Source organism: Schistocerca nitens, chromosome 9, assembly GCF_023898315.1.
Source record: "Schistocerca nitens isolate TAMUIC-IGC-003100 chromosome 9, iqSchNite1.1, whole genome shotgun sequence".
NCBI lineage: Eukaryota > Metazoa > Arthropoda > Insecta > Orthoptera > Acrididae > Schistocerca > Schistocerca nitens.
In genome coordinates, this window is record NC_064622.1 from 292,319,470 (window position 1) to 292,339,451 (window position 19,982).

The 19,982-nt window shown below is 43.7% G+C and overlaps 1 protein-coding gene across 1 annotated transcript in view; it reads right to left on the reverse strand.

The window, feature by feature from the left end:
- The window catches only part of LOC126203385 (rabphilin-3A), a 1,010,032-nt gene extending 990,808 nt beyond the window's left edge, over positions 1-19,224 (reverse strand). Inside the window, exon 1 of the mRNA XM_049937683.1 lies at positions 18,974-19,224. The gene's annotated coding sequence lies outside the window, so the exon portion shown is untranslated. The remainder of the gene's footprint in view (positions 1-18,973) is intronic.
- Positions 19,225-19,982: the final 758 nt, after the last annotated feature.

A 19,982-nucleotide genomic window follows, 5' to 3' on the forward strand; every position in this document is an offset into this window, starting at 1 on the left:
CAGATGGGTGCACCCTGTACCCTTCATGGCATCCGGAAGGACCCTTTCCACATCTGGAATGACTCCCCCCGGTATGCACACGGAGTGCACATTGGTTTTCTTCCCCTATCTTGCTGCCATTTCCCTAAGGGGCCCCATTACGCGCCTGACGTTGGAGCTCCCAACTACCAGTAAGCCCACCCTCTGCGACCGCCCGGATCTTGCAGACTGAGGGGCAACCTCTGGAACAGGACAAGCAGCCATGTCAGGCCGAAGATCAGTATCAGCCTGAGACAGAACCTGAAACCGGTTCGTCAGACAAACTGGAGAGGCCTTCCGTTCAGCCCTCCGGAATGTCTTTCGCCCCCTGCCACACCTTGAGACGACCTCCCACTCTACCACAGGTGAGGGATCAGCCTCAATGCGGGCAGTATCCCGGGCAACCACAGTCTTAGTCCGATCGGGGGATGCGTGGGACGAGCTGGCCGTCCCCGACAAACCCCCATCCGGACCCCCACAGTGATGCCCATTGGCAACAGCCTCAAGCTGTGTGACCGAACCCAACACTGCCTGAAGCTGGGAGCGAAGGGATGCCAACTCAGCCTGCATCCGAACACAGCAGTTGCAGTCCCTATCCATGCTAAAAACTGTTTTGCAAAGAACGTCTGAACTAATCTACAGAGAGCGCAAACAAATCGACAAAATTTAAACGGTTATTAAAATACAAGATTGCCTAGTAAATGCAGTAATGCTGCTACTTGCGCACTGCTGACACACTGCTCGGCGGCGGAAGGAGATTACGCGATTTTACACTATTCAGGTACGAAAACGCGATGCTACAACTCTCAAATACTATAATACGCCCGAAATTTATGTATCAAACAATGCAAGTACCAAAAACACTCAAAAAAATTAAGAATTAAACTATGTAACAAATGAGTGAGCTAGGAGTATACGACTTGCTGCTGCAGCTGCTTATCCAACGGCGGCAGGGAGCACACTGACTGTGACCAACCGACACTGGCCGTTCAAAACAAAAACAAAAGACAAACGACTACGCGAATTTACACTACTCAGGTACTAAAACGCGATGCTACAACTCTCAAATACTATAATACGCCCGAAATTTATGTATCAAACAATGCAAGTACCAAAAACACTCAAAGAAATTAAGAATTAAACTATGTAACAAATGAGTGAGCTAGGAGTATACGACTTGCTGCTGCAGCTGCTTATCCAACGGCGGCAGGGAGCACACTCCTGAGAAAGCCCCGTAAAATTATGAATTTTGAGTGCTAAAAGTACAAATTGTGGGAATGGCAACTTCCATACTTCCTATTCATGGCAAATAGTCCAAATTTTTATTACATTTCTCGGCGAACTTCGAAACTTTATTCGGTATAATTAACTATAACCGAGATTCAGAGATTTAAAGTTACCAGACGTATGTAGAAAACTGCAAAAAACTGTTTTTCTTGCAATTTTCGTACCGTGGACCACAGTCATCTAAATCACTAACCATAGCAAATGCAACAAATCTGAACTGTGCATTCGTTGGGCATTCATCTAGGAATGGTATTTTTCCCGTTTTGAAAAAACTATATACGCTCTCAAGAGACACTCGAAAGTATCAGCTATGGAGACAGACAGTTCTATAATTTCTATTCATGGCAAATCGTTGAAATTTTTACCATGTGTTCTTGAGTTGATTTCTCAAGGAACTTTGAGACTTATTATTATCCGTTACCGATACCCTGACGTTCCAACTTAACTGTAGTGATGCTCGTAAAATATGCATGTAAGAACACGTTAAAAATGCACGTAATATTCGTTCTGCGGCGCAAATGTAGTTTCGACAGATGTAATGAACCCACTGCAAGGGTTCTTGTGTCATCGCAAGGGTTCTGATGTCATCAAATTCTGTTCCAAGTCAGCATTTTTCCACAAGTAAAACTTTGTGACGCGCTGTCTCGATGAATTGCGATCGGTGAGCAAAGTATGCAGAAAAGTGTAAAGCAAATGATTTGGTGTACACTTGCGTTGTGCGTACTTGTTTGTTGTTTATTTGTGTGAAATTATATAAATGTATCGAAGTATATACATTAGTTGTCAAAACTTTACTGACGTTTAGAATTCGTTTTGTACATGCAGCACACTCTGATATAGCATAGAAAAGAAGGAAACCGGCAGAAAATACTCCTGTTAGAGCACAAAAAGTGCGATAGGGAGCAGCGGAGAGACAATGATGACGGATGATGATGAAGAGAGAAGAAAGAGAGAAGAGACAGTGATGGTGTGAAAAAGAAAGTGGCAGTGAAAAAGAAGAGATGGATGAAGGCAATAGCAGTGGGAACCAAAGAGGAAGGAAGTGTCGGTGGTCAGTGAGAGATAGTGGCAGTAAAGGAGAAAGAGGGATGGGCGGAGATAGAAGCAGTAAGAGCAATAGAGAGAGGGGACAGTGGAAATGAAAAATGCAGGTGAGTGGAGGCCATAAATAGGCTTGTGGCGTATGGACTCTGAGAGGCCGACGAACATTAACATGAAGGTATAGAGGAGTGCACATTCTGGGCTAAATTTTAAACACGCGGGTACAGGAGAAAACATAAGTTGGACTGCCCAGAATTTATGAGCTTCTGAGGTCTGGTGGAGACAATGGCCGTGGGAAAAAAAGACAAAAGGAGACAGAATAATTGACAGAGGAAACAGTGGCAGTGGGATGTACTGCAATGGGAAAAAAAGGGACAATGGGAGAGAGATATATACAGACAGTGGCAGTGAGGGAGCTGCTGAGTATGAAGGCTTCTCTACAAAGAGTGGCTGGGTAAAAAGGTTTAAAATGATCATTGTTAAAAGAGTGCGAATATGTTCGCACCTCAAAGGTTTTAGCGAGGAAAGCGGTACGAGGATTTAAGCTGTTGGTTCCCCACTTTTCTCTCAGAGTCTGTTAAGGAGGAACGTATTCACCTTTCTTGTGCTCCGACATGAGCATTTCTCCGCTCGTCAATATTTGAATAAGAACCGTTCACAAAAGGCTTTAAAATCTCTTACTTGCGTTCTGAAAAAGAGATCATTATTGAGGAAGAGACATTTTAAATATCTTGCCGACAATCACGAAAGCTTAGCTGCTAATAATATACAATTTAAGAGAAGCCTACAAGCTTTATTCGTCTCGAACTCATTTAAACCAATTTATAAATTTGTTAGCAGAACCAACAGTATCACAAAACGCGATACCAAAGTAGTACATAACTTCTCCGCTTCTTCAGCGCCATTATGTGAACTGCGTAAGATAACTTTTTGTTAGCTACAATAGTCTAGGAATTATTTTATGCATTTTATAATGCATTAGTTTACCTGCGTGGTAAGTTTCGTTTCTGTACTACATTCTGAATGAAAATATGTTTAAAACCTTCTGTCCCATTTCAGTTATGATCCGTGGAAGGAACTGTAGCACTTTAGTTTTTTCGATAATATGTAGCATGTACACTACTAGCCATTAAAATTGGAAAACCATGGAGGAGGTATACAAAAAACATGAAGTGTACTCCATACTTGGATATTAATGTGAATATCGTTTCAGTACAGTTTCACAAACTAGTAGCTGAGTAACACCATCTAAGGCATGTATATAAGGAAAGACTACGCATTGACAAATCGCACTTGAATGCTATTTGTGAGAAGACTGAATGAAGCTACGTGTAACAAATTTCAAAATGGCTCTGAGCACTATGGGACTTAACATCTGTGGTCATCGGTCCCCTAGAACTTAGAACTACTTAAACCTAACTAACCTAAGGACATCACACACATCCATGCCCGAGGCAGGATTCGAACCTGCGACCGTAGCAGTCGCGCGGTTCCGGACTGAGCGCCTAGAACCTCTAGACCACCGCGGCCGGCTACGTGTAACAGCGGTAACCTGTACCAGCAAATGCGGTAGCTTTACAGCCTATCGAGACTGAAGTCTAACGATCCACGTTGGTCAGGATCTCACGACCAATCATGCAGAATCATGCTGCCATGTCACATACCTTCAGTCAGTGAATTGTGTCGTTTACACAACTTCCCACTCGGACGGCACAACGACTCTTGGATACCACGGGCCGGCTGCTGTGGCCTAGCGGTTCTAGGCCCTTCAGTCCGGAACCACGCTGCTGCTACGGTCGCAGGTTCGAACCCTGCCTCGGGCATGGATGAGTGTGATGTCCTTAGGTTAGTTAGGTTTAAGTAGTTATGAGTTATAGGGGACTGTTGACCTCAGATGTTATGTCCCATAGTGCTGGAGCCATTTAAATTTTGGATACCACGGACTGCTATCACGGCAACAATTGTATCGAAGGTAAGCACGCTGATAGTCAAACGAAAAGCGACAGTACTAGACACAGTACTGGTCTCATGTAGTCCTTGTTTCTCGAACAAAAAACGGCTCTGAGCACTATGGGACTTAACTTCTGAGGTCATCAGTTCAAATGGCTCTGAGCACTATGCGACTCAACTGCTGAGGTCATCAGTCGCCTAGAACTTAGAACTAATTAAACCTAACTAACCTAAGGACATCACACACATCCATGCCCGAGGCAGGATTCGAACCTGCGACCGTAGTGGTCACGCGGTTTCAGACTGAAGCGCCTTTAACCGCACGGCCACACCGGCCGGCAGGTCATCAGTCCCCTAGAACTTAGAACTAATTAAACCTAACCTAAGGATATCACACACACCCATGCCCGAGGCAGGATTCGAACCTGCGACCGTAGCGGTCGCGTGGTTCCTGACTGTAACGCCTAGAACCGCTCGGCCACGCCTGCCGGCGATTTCCGAACAGTAACACAATGTACATTTCTGTGTGTGAGGGCTGCGAGGAGAACGAACGTTATCGGATTGTATTCGTTAGTGTATACTGACTCAGCAGGTGCCGTGATGGCATGATGTGGCTTCGGGATCACAACGTGATCACCCTTGGTTCGCATAGCTGGTACGTTTGGCATGGTGCGTCTCATTTATGAAGTATAAAGGATGAGGACTGTGCCCTATCTTCAAGACCTCAGTGACATAATCTTTCAACAATGTGGAAGATTGCGTGGCGATAGTGCTCTCATGACCTGCAATGAGGTGACAAAAGTTATGGGATAGCGATATGTACATACACAGATGACGGTACTATCACGTACCAACGCAGTGTATTGGCGGAGCTGTCATGTGATTGAAATGAAAAAGTTTCCGATGTGTTTATGGCCGAAGGGCGACAGTTAACATATTAGTAGCTGGGGCTAGACGCATGAGACATTAGATTTCGGATATCTTTAGGGAATTATATATTTCGAGATCCACAACGTCAAGAGTATGCCGAGAATATCAAATTTAGGTGTTACCTCTCACCGCGCAGTGGCCGACGGCATTCACTTAACTACCGAAAACAGTGGCGTTTGCGTCGAGTAGTCAGTGCTAACAGACAAGCAATAATGCGTGATGTAACCGCAGAAATAAATGTGGAATGTACGACGACATACAATTAAGGACGGCTATAGAGGCAGCATGGCTTAGTATTTCTACAGGGTACTTCCAGCGACTTCTCGAATCCATGCTGCGTTACGCCCCGAAAAAGGAGGTATCCCATGACTTTTACCTGGCCTCTGAAATATCTGATCATGAGTTGCCAACAGAATGGTACTTCTGAGTCACTACGGTTTATCAACTCTGGCAACCGCTACAATGCTGTAGTCTACCGAATATCGTGGGCTCCACAGCATTCATCATCGGATGCGATATGGAGCAGCATGGGGTCAGCGCACCACATTTCAGCATTTCGATCTTGGAGCTGCCTGCTCTCAGTCAGGTAGCTCCTGAATTGGCATCACGGAGCTGAGTGCACCGCCGTCCGGCCATTCCACCCAGGGAAAATCCTTTGCAGTACCAGGAATCGAACCCAGGTACCCCCCATGAGGATCTCTTTCGTTGGCCATCGGCTACAGAGGTGGGCATGGAAAGATATACCCGTATTTATCACCCAAGCTCACTTCGAATCAGTTAGTCATTGGTCTTGCCACAGATGGCGGCTCTGTGCACTGAACTCCGCTTAGTGCATGAACCCCGCCATCCAAACACCGACACATACAATCACATACTCTTCCTACTGTGGGGCGGTGGGTGGAATAATAGAATAAATGTTTTGTATTTATGCTGTTTGCCGTTCTCAACACTGGCTCTCTAACTACAATATTGGCAACCAGAAAGTGATTAGCAAAACGTAAAGCCTGTAATTAGAATTCCTAGTGCCCACTTCATCTGAGAAATACATTTATAGCTACAGCTTATAGCTCTGAGGAATTAGGAGATTGTCTGGGATTTATAATCAAAAACCATTCTCTCTAAAATGTTCACTATATTCTGAAAGTCACAGACCAAAAAGAATCCACACAATCCAACTACCAGAGCAGTTCAGAGTCTAATGCGCTGATGCCACTATAACTGTTCAAATTAAATGTTTAAGTGAATGCTCGCCATAATTTGATGATAATGTTCATCAAACACCACGCTAAATAATTGTAGCCGGCCGCGGTGGTTTAGCGGTTCTAGGCGCTCAGTCCGGAACCGCGCGACTGCTACGGTCGCAGGTTCGAATCCTGCCTCGGGCATGGATGTGTGTGTTGTTCTTAGGTTAAAGTAGTTCTAAGTTCTATGGGACTGATGACCACAGATGTTAAGTCCCATAGTGCTCAGAGCCATTTTGAAATAATGGTAGAATGTCTGTCCTGCGGCGGCACGTGAAAATACGACTTACGCAAACTGAAGATAGATCATTAAAGTCATCCCAGAATTAACACTTCACTCGAAAACGATTTCATGGTTACGCGTATCCCGAGTAACTTATTACAGCATCCGAGGCTGTTTATAGCAAAGATACCGATGCTACGCGACGCGACTCCCGGCACAAGTGGTGCTCTAATCAGCATCTGGAGAGAATTGGGGCCTTCTTTTTCTCACACAGCGTTCTTACATATAAAGCCGCGGTGCGGACGGCTAAGGGAACGCCTGATCAATTCTGCTCTTCCGACTAGCCGCTGGGCTAGTAATGTATCACTTCAAGCTATCGAATAAATCATTGCTTTCTTTGCTGATGGCCGATGAAGCTCTCAATTTAAATAAGCAATCAGCACACAGGTAAGTAATCATAATAAAAGTCTGACGTGGCTAAGTCAAATATTTTGGGCGAGAGAATTAATTTAATTACACTGCACGCAGTACACAAGCTCTGAACTTGCTCTTTGGAGACATGCTATAGCTATAGTTGTATAGTTATTCTGTTGAAACTTCTCACATTTTTATGATTATAGCGGATCTCCCTTCTACTTAAATTTAAACATCCTAGCTTTATATATTCGCCTACTGAATATCTTGCTTCCTTAATTTCTAAGACAAAAACCAGAAAATCATGAATTTCAACAAAAATTTTGTGAGATCCAGAATACTGTTTCTACTAAATTATTATGCAAAAGGAATCTAAATATAAATTTTTAAGCTTCTAGTTCTTTTCTGTTGCGCCAATGATTTTTACAGAAAAACATCCAAATTTCGAAAATGGTTAGTTATTGAACTGATATCCAACACATATTGATTTTGTATTACTCCTGACATGCTAGAAACGTTTCAGGTTATTTACTTCATTTTAAAGTATTGCGCAATATTTATGACGTCAGAGCTAGTTACAGCGGACTGGCAGGCACACAATGGAAAGACTGATGTGAATTTTATAAGGCGTGAGTAGGCTGCTTCCCTACACTACTATGTTCTGTACGTCCAAGAAGTAAAACTTCCATATTTGCTAATCCTTCTCCGGTACTGAAGGTTTAAATGGGCAGCTGTGTATGTCTGTTTTCCTAACGCTCCGCACTCTCAAGGGCTTTTCCTGCATGTATCTTACAAATTTAATAGAATATCTAATCTAATCCAATAGACAATCTGCCTGTGCAACCGAACCATACTACGCAGACCCCACCATATGTCAAATGTATTTTACAGTTTACTTTTTTATTTTTCTGTCTGGATGAAAAACCCCTAGGTCGTGCAAACAAGAGACGGAACGAGGATGAACATGAAACTTCTGTCATCGAAGCACAAGCATGACAATCACAATCATTATTTTCTGAGTCATCAGTCTTCTGACTGGTTTGATGCGAACAGCTACGAATTCCTATTCTGTGCCAATCTTTACATGTCAGTGTAGCAACTGCAACCTGCGTCCTCACTTACTTGTTGGATGTATTGCAAGCGCTTTCTTCCTCTGCAGCTTTTACCGTCTACAGCTCCCTCTAGTAGGATTGGATTGGATTGTTTGGGGGAAGAGACCAAACAGCGAGGTCATCGGTCTCATCGGTTTAGGGAAGGACGGGGAAGGAAGTCGGCCGCGCCCTTTCAAAGGAACTATCCCGGCATTTGCCTGTAGCGATTTAGGGAAATCACGGAAAACCTAAATCACGATGGCCGGACGCGGGATTGAACCGTCGTCCTCCCTCTAGTACCATGGAAATTATTCTCAGAAGCCTTAACATATGTCCTACCATCCTGTTCCTTCCTCTTGTCGCTGTTTTGTATACGTTTCGTTCTTCGCCGATTCTGCGGATAACCACCTCACTCTTTGTGTTATCAGACCTAATTTTCAACGTTCTTCTATAGCTTCACATCTCAAATTATTCTCTTCTGTTCCGGTTTTCCTGCAGTATTTTTTTCTCTACCATACAATGCTGTGCTCCGAAAGTACAGTCTCGGAAATTTATTCATCTTACGCAGGAATGCCCTTTTTCGTTGTGCTGGTTTGCTTTTTATGTCCTCCTTCCTCCGTCCATAATGGGTTATTTTGCTGCCTAAGAAGCAGAATTCCTTAACTCCGTCTCCATCGCGATCCCCAATTATGATAAGCTTCTCGCTTTTCTCATTTCTTCTAGTTCTCATTTCTTTCGTCTTTCTTCGATTTTCTCTAAAGCCATATTGTGTACTCATTAGACTGTTCATTCCATTCAACATAATCTGTAATTCGTCTTCACTTTTTCCCAGGATGTAACGTCATCAGCGAATCTTATTGTTGATATCCTTTCAGCTTTAATTGCAATTCCGCTCGTGTGCCTTTCCTGTATTTCCACCATTGCTTCTTCGATGTACAGACTGAACAATAGGAGCGAAAGACTACATCCTCATCCTACACCCTTTTTAAACCCAGCACTTCGTTCTTGGTTTTCCAGTCTTGTTCCGTCTTGATTCTTGTATATTACCCTGCTTTCCCTACAACTTCTGCTTATTTTTCACAGAAATTCGAACATCTTGTCGAACACCGTTTTCAGTTCTACAAATCTTATGAATGTCTTGATTTTTCTTCAGTCTCGCTTTCTTTATCAACTACAATGGCAGAACTGCCTCTCTGATGCTTTCGCCTTTCCTGAAGCCAAACTGGTCATCTGAGAGATCTTCAATTTTCTTCTCCATTGTTCTGTATACTATACATGTCCCAATTTGGATTCATGATACGCTAAGCTGATGGTGCTATAATTTTCTCACTTGTCTTCTGTTACAGAATTGAGTAGATGTTTTTCAGAATGTCTAATGATACATCGCCAGTTTCATACAGCCCACACGCAAATATGAATAGTCGTTTTGTTACCACTTCCCCCAACGATTTTAGAAAGTCTGATGGAATTTTATCCATCCCTTTTGCTTTGTTTGATATCAACTGCCAAAGCTCTTTTAAATTCTGATTCTAATACTGTATCGCCTTTCTAATACTTGTCGAATCCTGTTTCTTCCTCCGTCACGTCACAGACAAGTCCTCCGCCTCATAGAGGCCATCAATGTACTGTTTCCAGCTATCTGCTCTCTTCATTGCATTTAACGGTGGAATTCACATTGCACTCCTAATGTTATAGTTTTTGCGCTTAATTTCACAACTATCGGTAAGAAACCACGCAATGTCCTTCAAAATGAAACCATCCCAGCATTCGTACTAATCTAATTAGTGGGACTATGAGTTACCTAAATCGTATGCGCATAGAGTGATTTGAACGTCACTGGTCCCAAGTGCCTACACACACACATACACACACACACACACACACACACACACACAGACACGCACACGCACGCGTGTATCTTTCTTTTTCCCTTCTTATCTTTTTACATTACATTCTCCACACATTTTAAACATTTATCCACATTTGCCATTTACAGCATTTGTTCATAAACATACAGATAGGGCGACAATGAATACCCAAGTGAGGTGCAGTTTCTTCTAACCACTGAAGACAAACACGTGTTCGTAAGATGCTCCTGGAAAGTGTGATGCATCCTGAACCAAAGTTTCCTTTGCCAGTACGAGCATCCTCCACTACCCAAAGCTTCTGTTGTTTTTGGTAAACGCTACTTCTCTTGTCACTCAATACAGTAATTATTGTGTGTGGTATGGATTCGATATGTAACTGACGGGTTTCCAAAACTATGTGGCATCAGGTACCGCAAATTTCACAGATTACGTGTTGGTGATTTGCGACTGCAGAGCTGGTACCTGACTGCCTCTCAGTCGCACTTCGTTGGATACAGATGAGGCCCTGCTGGATGATGCAGTCGTCATCAGGGAAGACAGCGGACATGAAGGAACGCAGTCCGCAATAATTTTCGTGTAGTCCAGAGGCGACATGATGCCTTCGCTTACTACCTTATGATTCATAGAGGCCCCAGACTCAATGTCCCCCACAGCATGACACTATTCCTACCAGACTGCGCCGTGGCGTAGTGCATGTTTCGGGCAGCCGTTCGCCTCCATAACGGCGATCCGGATACGATCTGATGTAACAAGAACCGCCCTTCATCCGATCAGGCGATGTGTTCCTAGTGATCTACGGTCCAAGCGATGATCCGGTACCCACTGCTATTTTAACTGACAATGTCATTGGTTTAACATAAGAACAGGATAATGGTCATCTGCTGTGGAGCCTCATGCTCAACAATGAACGCTGAACAGTGTGTTCCGAAACACTTGTTTACACACCAGTATTGTACTCTGTGATCAGATCCTCAATAAATCGCCGCCTACCCTGCTTCACAGGGCAGGGAAGCCTCCGACTGAGCCTCACGCTCAACAATGTACACTGAACAGTGTGCTCCGAAACACTTGTTTACGCACCAGTATTGTACTCTGTCGTCAGATCCTCAACAAATCGCCACCTAACCTTCTTCACAGGGTGGGGAAGCCTCCGACTTCAACATTATTAGTTGAGGTAAGGACTTTAAACGCCTTGTCACTACTCTTACATTCCCCGTACTTCCGTCACTTTCCAAAGATTCTTATGACAGTACAATGTGAACAGCCATCAGCTACGCCATTTCCTAGATGCTGGTTCAGAGGTGTCGGGCCATAACAATAAGGCGTCTGTGAAATCCGCTTGTCTCAGTCGATTCCCTCATTTTCTGTCCGTATTGTCATTAAAATTGTTCCCCATTCGTCTCTGATTATCTTACATACTGGGTGGTTACAATTAATGTGCAGAAGATCGCACAGGTCCAGTGTGGAAAGTAATTATCGTATGGCAGCGGAACTTGGTAGAAGTTCTTAAGTGTTAATGCGTAAACGATTTACACTGGGAAAAATGTTAGTACCACTTTTGGCCAGCAGGTGAAAATCTGCACTATGTCTGCAAGAAAGACATATTAAAATGTTTTCTTATGTAATGGATTAATGACACGGCTTGGGCAGAAATGGTCAAACAAGTGAGAAAGGCATAATAGTGATTGTATTATTAACAGCTGTTGGCACAATTTGTTCAGTATGGGCGCCAGGCAGCTCGATGGGATGCTGTAGAGCGCCAGACTTCCACCTGGTGGCCAGAACTGGAACTAATTTTTACCCAGTGTAAATTGGTTCCTCATTAACCTATTAGCGTATGTACCAAGTTTCACTGGCATACGATAATCAGAACACACACTGGACATCCCTGAATAGCTGCACTTTCATTATAACCACTCGGTACTTCCCTTACTGCATGGTTGCAACATTACCAGGTTGCATTCGATCTAGCACTGGAGAGTGGTCATAATGTTTCAGTTGATAATTTTGTGTCTCTTACAATATGTTTTAATTTTTTATGTGTATCGATGTTAAATGTTTCCATAGATTTAAATGTCGCAATCAATCTCTGATGGCTAGGTAAACAAATATAAGCATACAAGTCTGGTCATAGAAATGATAGTGATCGGAGCCTATAAATTTTTTAAAGAAGTAAGGTCCTTACTTTTTCCTACTATTTTTAAATGTATCTTAAATAGCCTTCGTTCGTATCCATAGGCTAGCATCACACTGTGGAAAGACAGTTACAACCTAGCCATTATTTTAGACGTCGCTGTGTCTTTTCGATAGATATACATACTTGGCCAGTAAGTACACGGTCTAGTCTCATTAATGAGACCGCCGCCTATGTTCGACGTCAACGCGAAATAACCACTCACAAAAGCCACGCAGCCGCACTAGCCGCGGAGGGAACACAAAGCGTGTTGGGGGACGTGGAAAACAGTGCAGTCGATGTCGTAATGAAGAAACGGAGCGATTTATCTTATGTCCACGGACATGACCCTTGGCTTTTGGGCCAAGAGTGGGAGCATTTCCCATACGGCTAAGTTTGTAAACTGTTCGCGTTGCCATGCGTGACAAAATGGCACTATCCAAAAACCGCTCCAAGGCAACTGTGGAGCACCACGAGTCAGATGACAGGAGTGAACGACGACTGCGGAGATGTGTGCGAACGAATAGACGTGAAGGATCGCCCACGTGAGCCAAGGCGCTATCAACAGGGTTCAGCGAACGTTGTTGCGTACGGGCCTCCGTTGCACGCGCCTGATTTTGAACCTATGCCGACTGCTGTTCCTCCGGTTGGACGTCCATTGAGTGGCGACAGGTGGCCATTGCAGATGAATCACGTTTTGTGCTCCATTGGGAAGATGGGCGTTGGCGTATACAGCGTGAAACGTCTGAAAGTAAACACTCCACGGCAATAGTCGGAAGTATCTAGGCCGGAGGAGGGAGCGTTATTGTCTGCGGAATGTTTCGTTGCATTCCCTGGATGACTCCGTGTGGAAGGCACATTATAACAACATAAGCATGCACCTGTCTTTGGAGGCCACGTCTCCCTCTATGTGCAGTTTGTTTTTCCTCGGTATGATGGCATTTACCAGCAGGATAATGCAACGTGTTAGACAGCTCACAGTGTACGTGCGTGGTTCCAAGAGCATCAAAATGAGTTAACCTTACTACACTGGCTTCCACACTCCCCAGATTTAAAATCAGTCGAGAATCTTTGGGACCACCGCGATCGGACTGTTCGTGTCATGGATCCTCAGTTGAGAAACATACAGCAGGCGGGCACGACACCTGAGTCAGAGTAGCTCCACATCCCTGTCGGTATCTTCCGGAGCCTCACTGATACTCTTAGAGCACATCTCGCAGCAGTCCGCTCTGGAAAAGATGGTCATTCAGGCTTTCGACGATGGTCGCATTAATGTCAGTGGACACAGTATAAGTACGCTACTATAGACGAGTTACGAAGGTGTCTGACTCACATGCAGAAGTCCCGAGTTCAGTTCTCGGTACTGTCCGGATTTTGTCATGTCCTGACGAGTGGAGTGTGATGCACTCAACCATGTTAGGCCAACAGAGGAGTTTCTTTGAACGAGAAGCAGGGAGAGTTTCGTGCTGACCGCATGCCCCCCCATAACACATCTATGTGACATGGCAGGTCAACATGTCGTCGTCCTTTGGGCCCGGTGGCTTGGTTATTTCCGTTTTTTTCTTTTGCAGAAGAGATGAGAACATGATCGATGCATCAAAATATTTAGTTCTTCATAGTCTTTAAATGAGGGCTCACATTTACCAAATAGCAAAAGCTTTAGGACGATTTTGTAACTGGAGATGTGAGAAACGTTTTGCCAGTTCTGTATAACGCTATGCAAGACGCAAGTGCTGTGGAGCAGACTGTTCTTCCCGTCATTCCAAATGATGCTCTGTAGCAGCAGACGAGGGGTGTGTCTTTTATCTTTGATCAAACGCAGTCAGTTACAAATCCAGCAGACATGGTAATATTCAACTGCAGAATAGCAGAATGCAGTCACCTGGATAAGATCACTCAAGCTTCCTGTTATATTACTCGGAAGATCGGGGTACGCCGTCGACTAGCATAAGAACAGCTAAACCACAACCACTGTGAGGCGTGAACATTCACCTCCACCTGTCGGATGCTGACGGGTGGTACAGAAGGCGCCACGTACACTTCCGGAATTTGTACGCTGTGAGTGCGTACTTGTGTCTACAAACTCAGATCGTGTACCAAGGAGATGGTTCAAATGGCTCTGAGCACTATGGGACTTAACATCTATGGTCATCAGTCCCCTAGAACTTAGAACTACTTCAACCTAACTAACCTAAGGACATCACACACATCCATGCCCGAGGCAGGATTCGAACCTGCGACCGTAGCGGTCGCGCGGTTCCAAACTGAAGCGCCTAGAACCGCTCGGCCAATCCGACCGGCACCAAGGAGATGTAGCAGCCGTGCAACTCCGAAGTGCAGCAGTTTTGCGTCAGAACGGCTGTCTAACTTTCTATTAGACGAATCATCATCATATTTTGCTCTGAATCTCAGGTCGAGCATGAAGTTATTCTTAGATATAAAAACGAGATTGCCGGCCGGAGTCGCCGTGCGGTTCTAGTCGCTACAGTCTGGAGCCGCGTGACCGCTACGGTCGCAGGTTCGAATCCTGCCTCGGGCATGGATGTGTGTGATGTCCTTAGGTTAGTTAGGTTTAAGTAGTTCTAAGTTGTAGGGGACTGATGACCACAGCAGTTAAGTCCCATAGTGCTCCGAGCTATTTGAACCATAAAAACGAGATACTTCCTCTTTCTCTGTCCACAGGTTTCTTAATCGGGCGTAACTGCTAACGGGATTCAGCTAAATTTCTGGATAAACGTAACAAATACATGTTGATCACAGATAAACCTTTTCCGAATTTAAAATGTTTGCGAAGTTTGCTGTCATTTATACGACAACGTTACAAGGAACCTCCATCTTCTTCGGGATGTTTCAAATTCGTAAATTAATTTTTTCTGTGTCTTTAATCGTTTAACATCGAATGAAAAGAAAATTTCAAGCAATATTTTCCACACTTCTGAAAATAAATCGACATAATGACTCAACCACTGGAACTTTTGGAGTGATTATCATATTATACATCTCATTTCCTATCGTGAATGTCGTTTTCACTTTCTCAGTTTGTTTAATATAAAGGGCGATAAAAGAAATTCCGTTTGAGTACGTTGCTATAGCATAGATGCTACGTCGCACGATTCCGATGCGGGTATATAAACACCGGCATGTACGCGAGGGGGCTAGTGTGCCTTCGCCACCTACTTCCGTTGAATACGAAAACGCGGATTATGGCGTCGTTATTACCAAATGCTTCCAAACAGGCCCACGGCTCTGTTATACTTTCCTTGGCTGCAGTAGGAGAAACATCGGTAGACGTCCATCGGCGAATGAAATATGCCTTTGGGGCAGCATGTTTCTCGAAAACCATCGTTGTGGAATGGTGCGCCAAGGGGTGCTCTGCTTCATGATAACGCACGTCCCGTTATCTCAAATGTTGTAACACAGAAGTTTCACCAAATGAAGTGAGAGATAGTCGAGCACCCACCGTACACACCTAATCGCTCCACATGCGATTATCACGCCTTTGGTTATTTAAAAAGTGCTCTGAAGGGTCGGCGATTGCTCTCACACGAGGATGTGCAGCAGACAGTTACGGAATTCCTCAAGCAGCAGGATACGATGTTTTACCACACGCGTATTTTCAACATGGGGTGTCGGTGGGATTATTGCCTCAATGTCCACCGCGATTTTGCCTGACTGGCGTACTGTTTTTCTGGACTGTACGGCCTTCGAACTGAAACTTTTTGATCGTCCCCTATCAATCTAACTCGCTACAATGAATGTCATTTTCATTTTCTCAGTTTGTTTAATATTTTATGCCAAGGAAGAAGGTAAAGAACCATGAGAGGGCATGATAGTTCGTTGTAGCATTTACAGCGCAGTTGAACCTGGCATCTCAGTTCAGTAACATATTAAACTACACTAACTGATGTTTTAATGATAAATCTACATGTAACATTCTGACTATACAAGATACAAAAAATTTGTGTTTAGCATTCAGGAAAATCACAATTGTACCAGTAAATCATTTTTGGTGTCCTCTTTTCTGCCCTATTGCTCATGACATTTTGACTGACGATAGCTGGACATTAACCGTGAGAAATGTGTTTTCTAAAGAAACTAGAATTCTTTGTGGATCCTCCAGTAACAGTGATATCGGAACCATCAAATTTTGGTGTGTGTGTGTGTGTTTGAGGTTTACGGGCGCTAAAGAGCGTGGTCATCAGCGCGCATCAAATTTTTTTCGACACCAGACACTGTACTAGTTTTAATTCGTGATGGTGTTTAAAGTGGAGCAGACGTACAGTGGCCAAGTCATCGGATGTTCATATGTCATCGATCATCAACTAGTGTTGATATATTTTCTTTATTTCTTACTTATTTTTTCTATCCTTCACTAATGTCCAATAGGCAGAGGATCAGAGTCGTGTGGAAAAAAGTCTCTATACGAAGGAAGATCGAGAATAGCTGCGCCAGTTGAATTGACGATCTTTGGTGAAGGTTACTCCCATGTCCTGCTTGAAACCTTGTAAGGTTCTACACAGCACATACAGCTGATTTACCCATACCCTTTATGGCAAATCTCGCGAACTTCTTTGACAGAAAACACGTGTTACACCATTCAACACGAAGTGTAGCAGTAGAGCTCCAGGATCCCATTATACTAGATGAAACAGCGTACATAAAACGATAAAAGTCGACGCCGTTTACTTTACGCGAATGAAACACTGTAATATTTTATATTTAACAATATTATGAAAAGGTTAGTTGCTACTCACCACACAGCACAGATGCAGAAAAGCACAGCAAAAAGACACACACACACACACACACACACACCACCACCACCACCACCACCACCACCACCACCATCACAGTCTTTGGCAGCTGGAGCCAGGTAATGAACTTCCGTGAAATATTTGCTTCATTATACCTAACACTCAAAGAGAGACGCTTGTGAATACCCTCAGCGCTATTGGGCTCGTAGCATTACTGTGTGAAATGCCCATGTTAACAGCATGCTGGCATGCAGCGGACACTTTTGTGAAAGATGTGAGAGAACTGAATCGATATGTTAGAAAGAGAGTCTTTTTAATATTAAGGCATTGCTGCAAGCCACCATTGTTGAAATTTTGATCTCAAGAATATGAGTCCATAATAGTAAAGAATCATTACTGGAATATGTTCGAATTTATGCGGGGAAGTGTTGTCTGAAACATACAAGCTGATTAATACGCAAAAGGTAGTTCTATCGGAACTTGGATTCCTTATTACGAAGTACTACAGAGTCCTATAGATCGTCTGCATTAATGAAAATTGGTTTCGTAGCACGAACCTCCAGACTCTGCCAGTTTTATTAGGAAGAGGACTATTATTCTTTTCTGAATGGATTCTTGATATCTATTTGAAGACTCATCATCAAATTTTCGTTAATTAGGCTGTAATAGCACATCAATGGATTCCACTTAATCTATACAGAGAAAGAGTGGTTTCTTTATATGAGGATTAAGCTTTCATGGAGCAGTTGCAGCTTCATCATTGACCAGCCAACTACATTCTCCAGTAACACATATATCTACCGTCTTATTCAAAGTATAGTAGCCGTTCACGACACTACTCTCAAGAAGAAAATGATATTATGGTAACTATAAGCACTCAGACTTTTCCAAGTGTTTTTACGCCTCTGAGTATGGTCGAATCTTCGTGCAAATTACTTTGAGTAAGATACTGTAAGTATATTGGTGCAGCCAAACAATGTTTGCTGCAAGAAAACAGTTTTCAAAATACAAAAAATTGACCCAAGTTTAGCGAAGGAATTGCTTAGGTTGTACATTGGCAACACAATTTTCTATGGAAGTGTAACATGGACCCTGTGAATACTGGAGAAGAAACGGATGCTAAAAGTTAGAAGGAATGGCGAGGAAAACAAGTCAACAGAACAACTTTGCAATAAGAGACAGAATGACGAGTTCTAATAAAATATGTATGAATACTAAACTTTTCACTAGAAAGAGGAATATAGGAGAAAAACGGTAGTTGCACAGAAAAATTTCAGAATAAGAAGTATAGAATTGAGAATTTTGGGTGCAGCAGTTACGTTTTGATAAAACTAATGACACAGTCTCGTGTGGTAAAATAATTTGTGTATACCAGAGCATTTAGTCTGTTTTATTCTCATCCTTGTACGCAAAACACGTACGCGCCATAGTTATATGAAGTGACATACTGAAACAGAGCAACATTATTTTCCTGACGAAATACAAATGCAGACTGTTTCATATATTCTGTGACATGCATGTCAATCTATAATGAGGAAATACTTACCTTCCAAAATTAATTTTTCACAGTCCCAGACTGAGTATCGACATATTTACAAATTTCGGCAAGTCAGTGATGTGACTGTTGCCGACGTTTCATTACATTAAAGTGTAAGCTTGGCTGGATCACTTCGCTAAATACGTATCGTTCGTCACAAAGACCGGGAGATAAATGTTACTAACAATATGCAGTATCTCACTTCACTGACATCCCGAAATTTGAATTAAGTTTAGTACGGTAATATAATAATAAATTTTGAATAGTCACCTGAAGATGAGCTGACGCACGAAACGCTAAGGGACGCGTTTCACCTAGTAACAAAATTCCACGTAGGACATATTTATGTTTGTATTTGGCCTAATAACAACAGAATGAAATCTAAATTTTCATTGTGCAGTCCCGGATTTTCTCCTCGTAAACACTGTAGCGGTCTAACTATTTACCTTTAATTAATGTGTTTGTCTTCTCCTTTCGAGACTTAATTCGTTTCGTACAGTTCACCGTGTAGCGTACCGAATAAGCATGTGTAATAGCACTCTCCCTCTTCTACTGCCGCGGAAACCGGAGTCGGAAAATGTGGCAACTGCCCACCAGTGCAAGCGCCGCCTAGTGCAGCAGTCGGATGCGGCCCGCCGTGCGGGAGCAAAGAAGGTAAGCGCGCAGATGCGCCAGCCGCAGCTGCCTGTTGCTGGCAGCGACCTCGGCACAACTGGAGTTCCGTGGCGGACGGACACACCGCCTGCCGGCAGCCTGTTGCGCTACCCCGCCGCGCAGCTCGCCAGCCCCCCACCCCTCGCCATTCACAACTACGTCACAGCAAACAGCCGGCTCCGCTGCTACACCGAACAGTCGATAATGCCCCCTCCCCGCCTGCCTAAACTCTGTGTGCTCACTCCAGCGCACTGGGACGAGAACAGCGAGAAGTGCTTTCTACTCATTGCACTCTGCCTGCCCGCTGCCATCTCCAGCTTGTTAGCTTCAGAACCGAATCGCTCTAAAAAGTTCCCATTTCCAGCGTGAAAACAGAAGTACCGAATAAATATGCGTCAATATGGAGAACTGATTACCAGGTGAAAGGCAGAGCCGGCCAGGGTGGCCGAGCGGTTCTAGGCGCTACAGTCTGGAACCGTGTCACCGCTACGGTCGCAGGTTCGCAGGTTCGAATCCTGCCTCGGGCATGGATGTATGTGATGTCCTTAGGTTAGTTAGGTTTAAGTAGTTCTAAGTTCTAGGGGACTTATGACCTCAGAAGTTAAGTCCCATAGTGCTCAGAGCCATTTGAACCACTTTTTGAAAGGCAGACGTTTGGAATACCGACGCTTTGGCAGATTCGTCATTTTGTTTTGGAATCTGTCACTTTCAGGGAAAAATTCATGACGCCATGTGTGACCAGTGAACCTTTGACGTATTTCTGTATCACAAAAATCTAAAAGCTCCTTCAGAACCACATAT